Source organism: Gobius niger (assembly GCF_951799975.1).
Source record: "Gobius niger genome assembly, chromosome: 9".
NCBI classification, from domain to species: domain Eukaryota; kingdom Metazoa; phylum Chordata; class Actinopteri; order Gobiiformes; family Gobiidae; genus Gobius; species Gobius niger.
Window position 1 is genome coordinate 20,485,180 of NC_136860.1, and position 14,521 is coordinate 20,499,700.

The 14,521-nt window shown below is 40.6% G+C and overlaps 1 long non-coding RNA gene across 1 annotated transcript in view; it reads left to right on the plus strand.

The window, feature by feature from the left end:
- Positions 1-14,198, plus strand: part of LOC306967439 — a 47,705-nt gene extending 33,507 nt beyond the window's left edge. Inside the window, exon 4 of the long non-coding RNA XR_013793192.1 lies at positions 14,072-14,198. This is a non-coding gene — a long non-coding RNA (uncharacterized lncRNA). The remainder of the gene's footprint in view (positions 1-14,071) is intronic.
- Positions 14,199-14,521: the final 323 nt, after the last annotated feature.

Below are 14,521 nucleotides of genomic sequence, written 5' to 3' on the forward strand. Positions count from 1 at the left end.
CCACATGTCATATAGCTCCAAAAAAGCTCACGATAGAAGCTACCAAGCTCTTCCACGTGTTCCCTATTTAAATAAAGTTGCGTGAAGTGTTTTCATGCAAAGTATATTTACACAGAAATGTAACATGTCGATTTTATAAGCAGATAAAAAGGGGTACTATATTGTGAGACGTAATGATACGAGGAGCACAACGTCCGCGCAGTAACTCCTAAAGACTTCCCCCGCTCACTTCCGTCAATAACCTTTAGGAGTTGAGTTGGAGCTATGAGACATGTGGGAGAGGCTGCGTATGTGCTCCGTTTGCCTGGCAGAGCGCACGGACAAAGACCAGACGGGTATATATTAACTCGTCTAAGGTTAGGTAAGAACATATCTCAGTATGTAAAAACGGTGGCCTATTCCTTTAAGCTCATGCATGACGGCACCTCGGACCCGAGTTAACACCTTTTTGGGTGAGAGTGCAGGATTTTTGAGGCAGTTGTAGTGAACAGGTCTGGGCTCATTCTACACCAGGGGTCACCAACATGGTACCCGCGGGCACCCAGGGGCCCTTTGGGGCATGTCCAGTAGCCCTTGGGACTTTTTCTAAAGTGTAAAACACTTGAATCTAATTCTTAAAATTACAGTTATTTCGGTTCTTGTGACTCAGTATGAGTTTAAAATAAAGCTATTTTAATATAATATGGGGTCAATATCCTATAAGAACAGCGTACGTTTAAGTCTTTAGGATTTGTTTTTAACTGGTAGCCCTCGAACAACTTAATGCTCTTAAAGTAGCCCTCAGCTGAAATACGGTTGGTGACCCCTGTTCTACCCCAGGACATTGCTGGAACATGTAGGGGGAAATACGTAATTTTAACGTATTTCATTGAACGCTTTTAAGTCCACATTGAGAGCACTTGAATCGACCTTTTTACATTGTAACTGCTTTTCATAATGTGTAGGCAATTGTCATTCGTAACTCTTTGCTGCCTCTTGGCCCGGACTCCCTTGAAAAAGAGGTTTTTAATCTCAATGGGACTTTCATGGTTAAATAAAGGTTAAATAAAAAATAAAAAAAAAGTTTAGACTCAATTTAAGCCTATTTAGACACAGTTTTCTCCTGATTTGGGCTCAATCTAGTGGTACTTGGAAATTCAAATGTTGTTTTGCGAAACGTTTGAGGGCCCCTGAACTAGTCTGTACATTTACCTGACAACAACATCTTTTGGTTGATTAGCTCTTAAGCACATTGTAACACACATTTCCCAATTTCTCCCTTTGTCTGTTCTAGGTTGTGCCGCGTCTCACAATGTCGAAACTTTCCTTGCATTGAGTCAGAAGTTTTTAACCATGCAAATTCCTTGATCATGTTTTTGTTTACTGCTAAAATATACATGAATGTTTTTGTGCGCGCGCTTAAATGGAGGCCCATCTCTTCTATTCCGTCAACAATAAAAGTGTCGGTGCATCTGCGAGCATGGGAGAGTACACACACCGCTTTTAGCTCCTTCTATTGTGGCGTCCTCAGTCCAAGGCCGCGTGCCATTCAGACCTGGCTCTCAGAACTCGCATCCAGCCCTCTGCTGCCTTCAATTAGCATTTAACTCATGAGTGTCAGTCAGTGTCTGCCTGTTCACCAAAGTAGCGCTCCCCCTTCCTCCTAGCGCTCACAATGGAGCGGATCCTGAGCTATAGAGACAACCTCCAAATGATGAGTTCATGTCCGTGTCCCTGCAGCCTCCTCCGGGGCTCTCTGTCTTTATTATTTACTGCTATTTAATCTGCGCTGAAAAACGCTAGGGCTGCATGTGATAGAGGATAAGTGGCTGGTTGTTGCGTTCAGCACTTGCAATGTATTTCCGGTATTGACACTTTAAATTTTTTATTTCATTTTTTCTATTTGTCCTTTATTTATCCAGGATAAAACTCATTGAGATTAAAAATGTCCTGGCCAAGATGCAGGGGAACAAAACCTTATCTAAATATATTACCTTGGTTCAATGGCTGTTAGTTGGTTAAAGTTATGGATATCGCGTTAGACTTTAGTTTTTGTACATGGTGTTGTCTTTAAGGGGAGACACTACCTTGAAGACTTTTTCAGAGGGATTTTTTAATATCTGATGCCTAGCCTGATTTAATGAGTTTTGAATGTCAAGAAATAACTAAAAACAACTAAAAAACAAAGATATCCAAAATCCCCTTTGAAAACGTCTTGGTAGCTAATTTATCAATAAAATAAAACCATAAATATGAATGTAGCTCAATCCGTTATTCAGATTTTGTTGCCGAAAAGATAGGAAATATTTGATATCTTTAGACATAAAACAATGACAGAAAACTTCCTCACATACATGCCAGTATTCTACAGCAAAAGTTTCAAATTGATATCTGTAAATTTAACATTTTTCCCTATTCACCTGCAGTGTCTCGCCAAATGTAAAATCGTGCTTAAGTGTTTAAGTGCACTTTTATTTTTTTTTAGATTTGCAAACTGTATTGAAACTACAGTGGCACAAAATCTATGATATTCTCAAATCGCCACAATAATGATATCAATGCACACAATTCCATTAGAGCTGACTTGAATCAAATACGTTTTGGATATGGTGGTGTGAACTCATTCCTAACTTTCCTAAAGCATTCCACACGGATGACTTTATAAGCACGTTTCACAACAATTCGCCTCTTGTTCACTGTTAATAAAAAGGCTTTTTTACTGTAGATGCACAAAAGTCTGTTTTTCCACAGCTTTCACTGAAGACACAATGACAAAGGACATTTTATAAAAACAAAAACAGGTATAGGGCTTTTGATAGTGTTTTTCTGTTGGATAATTATATAAACTATCTCTAAATCATGACTGTGAGTGCTCTTTATACCTATCTCCTATTCATCATTAATGGGCCTTTAAAACATGTTGCCAAGTTGAGTTTTTGAGATGATTTCTGCCGTAAAGCTTTTTGCCAGTATGCATCTTATTACATTCCACTGTAGAGACGCTGGTGCTGGAACCGGTCAAAATTATACAACTGCTTTTATGTCCAAGGCCACTAGTCTTTATCCCGGCAATGGCATCTGATTTTTCTGGATGCGGATGAAGCCCCTGCGGTGTTTTAAAAAACTCTGATCACTTTTTTTTTCAAAACTAATGAAATTAAGCTTCGCCGGCATGAAAGCACAGGTGCAATGAACACGGCTCTGGCGAATATCTGCATACAAGGCCAGCGGCGTGGAGCCGGTCCATCAGGCTGCCCTCCGCGTCTGTGTATCCAAGGGTCTGATGCGACCTCTCTCCCAACAAGGCCAAGGGACATTCATACTCATTTATTCAGTTCTCATTCAATTCTCTCCATATTCATAAGCGTGTTTCGCACCCCCGCTCTCGTTTTCCTTTTCAGCTTTAAATTAAAGGTACAGGAACGAGCCAGGGCTTTCATCTCGGGTTGTGGGGCGGCGGAGGGGTTGCGGGCGAGCGAGATGGGAGGGGGGCGAGGCTCTCACTCCACTCTCTACCACTCGGTATTTATTAGCGTCCCCCCCCCCCTCCCCTACCGAAGCCCCCATCCCCAACGACACCTGGCGAAAAATGATTCATTAATTCAAAAAGCAGCATTTTTTTCTTTTTTTTTTCCTCGTGAGCTGTATTTCAAAGGCATCGACAGGAAAGAGCGGAGCTGAGTGGGGTAAGGCTAGGAAGCAGGGAGAGTTGGGAGGATGAAGGGGGGAGGAAGGAAGGAGGCAAGGTGTTTGAAGAGGGCAGAGTACACTTCAAGTTTCTGTCACGCCAAAGATCAAGCCAGGCATGGAGCAGGAACAAGGCTATTTTAGGGTTTAGCTAAGTGGCATGCATCTCTTTGCTCTTGAATGTGCGTCAGCCTGTTGAATGTATTCCGCAAACATCTTTTTCAAGTATTTTTGTCCAGCGATAAAAAGCATGGGCTGTGTCATAGAATACAATGAATGTTTGTGGAAAGGTATATGCGTGGTATTTAGACGTGTCTCCCTAGCACATTCTCTTACAATTTCTCATTCCCCTGTTTTGTCTCATGACCCACCGTCTACATCCTTCGCCTTTAGCTTCACAGTAAAAAGCTAATAATTACAGTCTAAGCCAACTCTTTAGCTTCTGACTCCAATCATGTAAAGGAAGGTAAAGTTGTTAATTATTGCAGAATTTGTTGCATCACAAATGGTGAACTATCAGAGTGGTTTGGGTCATTGACAACCGTCCACATCACACAACTGTAGAGTTAAACATGGAGAAACTAGAATGTGCTGTTCTAAGTTCTGTGCTCAATATACATCAGCAGTGTATTGTTTCATGAGTCGTGTTATTGAGAACTTGACAACTGGCGTATTGTATCGAGGCACGTGCATTATTGTGAAGAAATATGGTGACACTTCATAATTGCTACACCTTATTTAGTCTTAATAAATGATGAGTTAACACTTAATTCATCATGAACAATTCATTAGTTCATCATGTAATTCATAAGTGTGACTAACTACTCAACGTCTTAACTCCCGCCTGAACCAGGTGACTTTACCCACATCTAAAAGGTTCCTGAATAAAGTGTCAAAATAGCGACAAAAATTAAGCAAAAATGATGATGAAAATGCAACAAAAGAGCAAGAAAACCGTGACAAAAGAGCGATGAAAAAGAGACAAAAATGTGTGACAAAAAACAACAACAAAAATGCAAGAAAAAAATGCCACAAAACAGCAACTATTCGAAAAGTGACAAAAAACTATGAAAATCTGGGGGGGGGGGGGGGGGGGGGGGGGGGGGGGGAATGTGCCGAAAACCCATTCAAAAGCAACGGAGAAAAAAAAGTCTAAAAAGTGACAATAACACGGCAACTACACGAGGAAAAAGCTCATTTTTTTAAGTCTTGGCTTTCAAATGAGGTGTGACACTGGGGTATAGGCTGTGACCTTTTAGATTTGGGTAAAGCTGAACTGGAGAAAATTCATTTGGTTAAGGTGAGGGTTAAGAGGTTAATAACTACTTAATGAATCAATGAAGTATGTGAAGAACTATTCATTATGAGTAAGTAGTAGATAAGTAGTTAGTCACACTTAACTTATGAATTGTTCATGATGAATTAAGTGTTAACTCATCATTTATTAAGGCTAAACAAGGTGTAGTTACTATAATGCAGTGCTACCGGGTTAGGTTTTGAGTATGCTGTGAATAAGTGTATTATTAATGGCCTATTAGTATAACAGATAAAAGTATAATAAGCAGTGTGTTGATACTTTACAAGCATATTATTAATGCTTATTAATACCTTAGTAATACTTAACAAGCACACCTTAATACAAAGCGTCACCCCTAACCCTGACCTTAACCCTTACCCTAACATGATTACTAATGCTTAATAATATTTAATGAGAACACCTTAATCTAAAGCGATACCGAAACACCTCCATTTAGTCCAGCTATAAGATATTTTTTCATCAGAATATGTTTTAATGGATACCCTTTTTTTTCTTCTGCTGACAAATATAAGAGAATGCCCAACTTTCCTCTCTTTTAAAAACAATCAGCCGTGTACTCATTTGTTTTTTGTTTTTTTTACTTTTTATCTTTATTTATACAGGAAAGGCCCAATTAATGTCATTTGTACAGTTTTTATAATGTGTTTTGCTATACCTGAATGCACTGTATTGCTTGTCTTTATTGTCTCAGGGATGACTACTTTATCCACTACACAAGTATTATTCAGAAAAACAAGAGCTTCTAAAGTACTGTTAATGATGATATCCACAACAAAACAATATTTGTTATAACTCGTCCATCACTGATCATTTTAAAGCTTTTCCTCAACAAACATGGACATGCCTCTACATGTGAGAAGAGAGCTGTGTTTGGTTATCCCCTTTTGAGCAGTATAGGGACTTTATCTGTGTGCGTATGATACGGTATTGCAAAAATGTGATCACCATCATCTTGTACACAGGAGAGTTTATTTTTGTGCTTCTAGGGGAGGACCAGGGGTAACACAGGCTGCTGTTTGACCACCGTACTCCAGGTCCCTCTCAGAAGAGTCGAGGGGGTTATAGTAACATGTTCAAGTTTTATATGAGCAAATGTTTCGAACCAAACAGCTTAGAAACAGACTGGAGTGGACACACCTTTGTGCACAAGTGCTTTACGGAACTGAAAGAACATGCAATTGCAATTAACTAAGTCAGGAAGCAAAATGAAGAATCAGTGTGAAAATATACTTCGAGTGGTCATATGCTCAGATAGATTGATGGGGAATTAAAAGGGAAACACTGCTCACAGGTCACTGCGGCGCCGGCGTCTCGGACACACATACGTTTATCCGCTCGAGTGCTGTGGTCTGACGGCGGGATCGGGTGTCGGGCCACTCCCAGTCCGGCTGAATCTTTCATACGGCCGCAGATGATGTGCTTAATTATAGATGGCAGGACAAGCCGCGATCCTTAGCCTCAATTAGACGGGGGCAGAGGGTTAGTGACCTGCACGCCGACTGTCAGTGCCTATTACACACTACACATGGCCGGGTGACAGAGAGAGGGGCCGGGGCGCAGGGCGGGGCTGACTCGCGAGGCAAGGGCCAGAGCGGTTACACGGCAGCGGGTCCAGAGAAGCCGCGCAATCACACAAGACAAATGAAGTGCAGTTATCTGGAGAGAGCGCGTCCTGCAATCAGTGGAATTAATCTCATTACGAGGATATTACACTGTTGATTGTGGCTGCGTATGATTGATGGTTTATGCTCAGCTGATGCAAAGTTGATTTTTTTTATTTTGCTGATTTGTGTATATGGGTTAAAGCGCCTGCGTGATTTTGATGTCATAAGTAAATTGACTTAACTTGCACGAACGTATTCATCTTGAGTCAAAAATTCGGTCCAACAATTGTGTCTGTGTGAATAAATAACGCCACGACTTTTAGCCTTTTCTCCAGTTGAACTTCACCGGAATCTAAAATCATCAAAAAACGAGATGTAAGTTAGCATGATAATGAAAAAGTGGCGACAGCATCTTGCAGGTGTTGGCTTTCAAATGAGGCATTACACTGGCCTACAGGCTGTAAAGTCTCCAGTCGAGAAGCTTTTAGATTCGGGTAAAGTCGAACTTAATACTGCAACTAAACTTAGTTCATTTTTGGTGATGGGGAACTTTGTGACATTTTTTGCTTCATGTGGAGATTAACCACGTATTGACCATAAATCAGGTCAAACATCTGCATTTTTAAAATGTTAACAAGCTGTTTCTACCAGAATTATGACCTGTCCTCCACCTCAGTATCACAGTATCTTCTATTATTTAATATCACGTGAACGCAACTTTTAATTTATGAACAAAAACATGCATTTTAACTTCTCCTCTGTTACAAACATAACTAACAAATGAATCAATAATTCAAATCTTCCCATTATTTGCTTTAATACTGTTGTCACTCACTTTTGCTTTATATGTTCACACACTTTTACTGTTCTTCATTTGAGAAGTCGCCATCGTTTGTGCTAAATAAGTGTCTCAAAAGAAGTCACTTTGTCGCTACTGACCTCCAATTCTTAAAGCGTTATATATTATATTATTATTATTGTTTCTCATGCTGTTGCTCATGGGGCCGACCGGCTATAGTCAAGTCAAGAGTGGCTCTTCTGGAGTTCAAGGCTTCTGTGCCGTACCTGCTCAACCTGAAAAGGAAAGGCCACATTTGTTTCCAAGGCCATTTCACCTTTTAAACTCGAACTGCTTATTTCTGAACATGCTTTTACAGTCTTATTTATTGTAATAATGTATTCAGTTATTTGGCCACATTTGCAGAAAATGTCGGGACTATTTTTTACCTTCCTTTTTTTTTCTCTCTATGTCCTTCCGCTAAACTTACTTTTAAAAATCGCCACTCAGGAACAAAGGTTGTTTTTGAATTGAAACGCTGAAAATTTGAGCAACTTAATAAAACTTTATACCTGACACTTTTCGCGAGCTCGCACTTGTGGATTTATAGACGCAGGAGTTCAGCTGTCACATTCAAGGACGTTTCTGAAGCTGTTGTAAGCACTATTGCATTCTAAACAAGCTTTCTGTAATGACCAAAAGCATTATCACCATTCTCTTGTCCGTCCTCATGTTTTCTCACGGAGGTACTTCTTGGTGTAGTGTGTCCATTCCCAGGGTGTTTCTTGAAATACTGTCTCCGGGAACAAAACCTGTGTAAATGCCCCTGAAATCTATCATATAATGATCCGGCCTAATGACTATAGCTTCAGGAGAGGGACAGTTCCTGAGCTCATCGCTACTGTCTACATCAAGCTCTGGGTATTTTGTATTTGCCATATGCTGCTGCTCCAATAGAGTTTTTCTAAAAGGCATTTACTGTGTTATATCATGTGTTGAAACTGGTGTAATTACCATTCATCGGGGGAATAATGCAGCTCTCCGTATTTCATCACAGTAACACATCTCAATAAGTGATGCCACAAAAGCCTTGTTTAAATGTAGATTGGATAGAGTGGCTTTACATTGCACTTTATAAATGCTGACCGAATGTTACACTGGTTCATTATTTCACTTCGACAGACGGATGCTTGTTTTGGAGCTCAGCAGGACGACGCCAGGGGGTAAGATGCGGCTTTCCCAATTTCAGGTGTGTTTTTGGATTGATCTTGCTGTTGTATGTTGAACTCTTTAATAGGGCTGTCACGATAATTACTATATCGACTTGTCGTTCAAGCAATGACAGATAAACGATATTTTTTTGAGCTCGATATTTATCGTCTGTACAGTTATTAGCATTCCCCCTTGGGCAGGGCGATACGGCCTAAAATCTATATCACGATATAAAAAAAGAAATATCACAATAACAATATATTTGACAATATAATTGACAATAGACAAATTACTTCAAAATCCCAGCCTTTACGCCTATTGGGAAGATTGATTCAGTGGTATTGTATTATTGATTTTTTTTAACGGCACACTCATTTCCTCACAAATATGATCTACTCAAGCAGTTTACATCCTTCATTTCATTTGACTTTTCAAGCACCTGCCCCCGTGTTCTACAGGCAGTGTTTATGCTGCTCTGCTGGAGCTGAGCGTAACATGAATTATATCACGTCCACAACGATATCAAAAATTACAACGATGTCAAAAAATATATCGCGATAACGATATGCAATACGATATGGCCCACACCTATTTCCCCCCCATTTTTTTCTTTGTAAAACTAACTGAAGCAAATTGAGTTACATTATATTCCATGTTTATCACAGCTTGTGTGGTGTTTTAGGATATGATCATGAACTTTTAGAACTAAGGTTTGCTGTCATTTTTATGCCTGAGAGTTGACAGTATCGAGTATCGTTAGAGTCAATAATATCGTTTATCGCGATACTTTCCTGCCTCAATATATCGAACTTCAAATGTGTTATCGTGACAGGGCTACTTTTTAATAGATTCTGATTTGGAGTTTGGAGGAATATACCATGGAGACTTGTTGTTGTTGTTGTTGTTCTGGGTCTGAAGTAGAAAAGCAGTCATTTATTGTTTGAGCCGAGGTATTTGAGCTTGTCTATTTTCATGAACCATTTATTATTATTTTATTTATTATTTTGTTCATGTACCTTTTCGTCTTTATTATTGCCCAGCCTTAGCACAAGTGAGCATTTTATGAAGAAAAAGTATATCTGCCAGCATAAGCTCCCAGCAATACTGCGCTTGAATCCAATTTACACCACAAAGTCTAAACAATCACACTGATTCACACGAGTGCACCAAATCCACAGAAGCTGAGTAAAAATTTCACACCCCTAACCTCTCAAATTGACTGCGTGTCTGCGCGCTGCGGATCTGAATCTCTTCCTGGTTTCTCTCTCTTCATTTCTCATCATTTCCTGCTGCAACGTCAAGTCATTGATAGACAAAAATGTGTTTTAAAATAAAGATGGAGGAGGATGTTTCAATGATAAATGAAATGATCATTTTAGCGACTCCTTTGGAGGGAAGAAAACACCGCTTTATAAGAAGCTCTTATAAAAGTTAATGTGAAGTTGTAGGTAAACCACTGACTGAAAGAAGTAAATGATTCGTTTAACCTTTTAACCCTCACCTGAACCGAGCACATTTTCTCCACTTTGGCTTTACCCGAATCTAAAAGCTTCTTGAAAAAAAAGTCTCAGAACAGTAACAAAAAAGCAGCAAAAACGTGACGGCAAAGTGATGAAAATGCAACAAGAAAGACACCAAAGAGTGACAGAAAAATGACAAAAAAAACAACACAAACGCCACAAAAGAGCAACAAGAATGTAACGAAAAAGAAATGTCAAAAAAGGTTGCCACAACACGGCAACAATTCAAGGGAAAAGATCTGTTTCAATTTGTTTTGTAGATCTTAGCTTTCAAATGAGGCGTTACACTGGCATATAGCTGTAATCTTGTAGGTTTGGGTAAAGCTGAACTGAAGAAAATGCGCTTGGTTGAGGCGGGGGTTCAGAGATTAAGGTCAGATTCATCTAAAACAATGAGAAACCTCCCTCCCACCCCTCTTCCATTCACATGGTTTGACAAATAAAAAATCTTGAATCTTGAGGGTTGGCAGCTGTGTTTTTGGATGAGTCTCGTTGGCCACATCCTTCCCCTCTGGTCCCGCCTTTACCTGTGCTCACCTGTGTTTGTCAGTGCGGCTGAGTGAGAGCCAAGCCCCCGTTGGGACCTGCTGATTAGGGTATTAAATATAAATGGGCTCAGTTTAGGGGGGTTAGTGGCACGGCCGTATATATTTCTGTTAATTTTTCTCCCCCCCCTCCCTCCGTAGTGACTGATCTGGCAGAATATGATAGCATGGGGCCGTCACAGCAATAATTAGACCTATTTTCCGTGAGGTCATCTTACAGGGACGCTGAGCTGCTGTGGTTCACACACAGGGTGCTCTGTGCCTCCGCTGCCCCCCGAACCCTCCCAGGACAGGACGGCCTAACCCCCCCTCCACCACCAACCCCTATCCTTCCCCGGGGCAACAAAGAATCACTCCACAGCAAATGAGGCCAGCGCAAAACACCTACAATCTGATACGGAGCAAGTCCCCAAATGGCTTGACATAAATCATACAAAGTTTTGTTACAGATACGGGCCACGAGTGACCAAAAGGAACTAGTTTATTTGTGTAGATGCAAAGAGAAAACTTTGAAGATTACACACTTTTTAGGCCATGTACCCATTTCTTTTTCTAAATTTGAGGAAAGGGCTTTTAAATCTGGCGTTCATGCCATGAGCACATTCCAGTTTTGGTTTACAATCTTATTATAACACAGACTCTACGCAGATGCCTCTTTTTTCACTAATTAATGCTTAATTAATTCAAATAATGCTTCATGGGGAAACTCACTTTAGCACAAAAAAGTACAGTCCAAGGCTTTCCGCTAATTGCATTATGTCTATGTAGGTAAAAAGTCTCCAGCTTTTTTCAGAGGGAGAACGTTTTGGGTAGGCTTAGTCTCCTATGTATTGGTAAATCTTATTAGATCTGATCAGCATCAGTACTGCATGTCATTGTCAGTGACGGTACAAAACGAATGAAATAAAATAAGCATGTGATAGAAAATAAAAGTAAAATGAGCTAATATATGAATATACAAAATATACAGGTCCACAAACAACGGCGTGAATAAAAAAAATCTGAATCAGAATTGATTTCATTGTCATTGTCAGTGAACAGGTTCACAAACTAGGAAGTTTCTTTGGTGCAATCATGCAACACGAAACATAGACAGTGTTGGAGAGAATACTTTGAAATTGTATTTAGTTACTGAATACTGAATACAGAGTGTCAGAGTGTTGTATTCTGAATGCTTTGAATACTTTTAGAATACTTTCGCATTGATTGTCATTATATGGCATGTAATTACAAAAAATGACTATAATTGTTTTAACACCTGTTATAAGCTCACTTACCATTAATACGATACAGCATCATGTGACACATTTGTATGAACTTTGGCATCAGGCCTTTTAAATCTTTAATTTATTTTAGGAGGAAAAACAGGTCAACATTAAAAGTTCTTTCTTAATTATGTTGTGCAATATGGAGCTAAAATGTAATGACTGAGTACTGTGAGGTTTTCCCTTGATATTTGGAACTGTATTCGAAATACTCTCAAATGAAAGAGTAACTTTACCAGAATACAGTTACTCAAAATGAGTATTCTAAAAGTGTATTTAGTTACTCCTCAACACTGAACATAGAACATAAAACTTGGTAGAGATAAATAATAAACTATAACAACTATAAGGGCATGCATGGACAGCAACGTGAGTGGTGGTTTTACAAATGTAGTAGAAACAGCAGACGGCAGCAGAGCAACCGGTGATCATTGAGTAACCTCTGTATGTAAAGTCCCACTAAATATACCCGTGTGTTTTTGTCTCCGCGTGCTGTGGCTTTATGTATAAGGAAATGTCTGGCTCTCCTGTCATTTACGCTGGTACGTATTAATCACCAAACAGCTGGAACTGCATATATTATAAAGATAGTAGTGGGAGGATTAAGTTGTCAAGAGAATTATGGGCGATGCGTTTCAAAGCGGGTTGCCCCCCAGTTTAGTCATCTAATTAACTGTAAGAAATGTGTAAATAAAAGTGCGAGGTAAAACGTTATAGTTTTGGGGTAGCAGTTACTCGGGAGCAAACGGTGCCAAGTCGGAGCGCAACATATTTCAGCGTCATTCAAAACACTCCCTCGTTGGGTCAACAGCTGCAGGCTAGAATTAGAAATCAATTATTCAGCTTCGACAAGCTCATTAAGTCTGTGAATAGGATTTTCTGTTCAGTCTGCCTCCTCATTTCTCCTAGCTTGCAGTTTCTAATTAGTATTTCTTTTCTCTTTAAACTTTGATGGGAGTTTGGGTTAAAAAAAAAAAAAAGGAGAGAGCGAGAGAGAGCAAGGGAGAGAGAAAAAAAACATTGACTTAACACGCTCCCTGGGCCCGCTGGCTCCTCTGAACAGTATCATTATCTGTTCGAGGAGGCTGTATGGCCACATTGGAAGACCACTGAGGTTGTTTGCTTTCAGTTTGGGCACCGCGTAATGATCGGAGTCATCAGGCTAAATAGGCATTAATAATCAAAAGAGTGTAATCTGGGTAAATTAAGCATTAATAATCAAACTGGAAATTATCACATGCACGGCAAATGAAGCAGCACTAATCAGCCCGGAAGAGAGAGGGCACCAAGCCTTGGCTAAGTTTTTTTTTTTTTTTGCGCACTCTGAAATGGGAGCTTGTGTTTGTAATCTGTAAAAGAAAAAAAGAAGAAGAAAAAAAAGTGATTGATGTTGTCATAGAAACCTCCGTCTTCAGCCTCATTGTGTGTACGGCGCTGCACAAAAGTTTCAGTGAGATGTGAAATTAAATAAAGCGGGGTTTCTTTTTCAACTTAGATCCGTCAGGGGCACTATGGACGTAAAAAAAAAAAAAACGATTGATTTTCATGGGGCTCCGGATTGCTGTTTGGATCTTGGAAAGTGAATGGATTCTGCCACTGTTTTGTGAAGGGAAAAAAAAACATGAACTTGCCGTTGTTAATTGAGCAAACGGCACGATTTCAGCCCTGAACTTGAACATCAGCTCCATTGCTATTTGCACCACAGAAACCAAACCTTTAGCGAGGATTTTTGTGTACGTTTATGCTTAGTTCTTTTGAGCGCACTTTCCTCTCCTTTAGGTTTTGCTTGATAGGACACCAAGAAAAGGTCTGGCCTATACGCCGCTCCCGAAACCCCTATTGTCCGGCGCAGACACACTTTTTTTGTTTATAGCCTCATAAAAACCTGATTAAGACTTTGCCCCTAAGCGCTAAGTCTAAAGGCACCTACATCACCTACAGCATCTATGGGGCTTATTAGCAAACTCATTCCCCGTTTGCACCTCGTCCTGCCTCTTCCCCATCCTTCCATCCCTCGCTCTGTCTCTCTCTCTCCTCCTCCCCAGCTCTCCTCTCCACATTGTGTGTGTCTATCTGATCCCGTGGCCTTTTGTTGCGCTATGAAAGGCCCGATGCCACACTCATTATTTTCTCCTTTATCTCTCTCCCCACTGCTCTGATTAGAACGGTCGCCCCTGACAGACGCCCTCAGCCAGCTCCTATCCATTACAGCCGGTGTGTGCGCGCGTGTGTGCCGAAGCCACCGAGACATGCAGAGGGACCTACCCACAGCCGATCACCAGGACTACCCCCCTCACAATCCCCCCCCCCCCCCCCCCCCCCCCCCCCCCCCCCCCCCCCCCCCCCCCCCCCCCCCCACAACAGCAACAGGGCACATGTGAAATATGAAAGGTAAATGCAACTGAGTCGGATGCATGATAACGCGAGTATGGATGTGCAGTATGACGGTGTCTGAGACGCATTCGCCGCTGCCAAGTTTCTGCTCAGGCTCCAAGGTTGAACTGCTTGCGAGAAAAGGGAAAATGATGGTGCTCTGTTTTTTTGTTTGTTTTGTTATTCCTTTTCAATAAGCGCATGTGCTACACTATAGGTGCGAAGCAAGCCAATATGTAC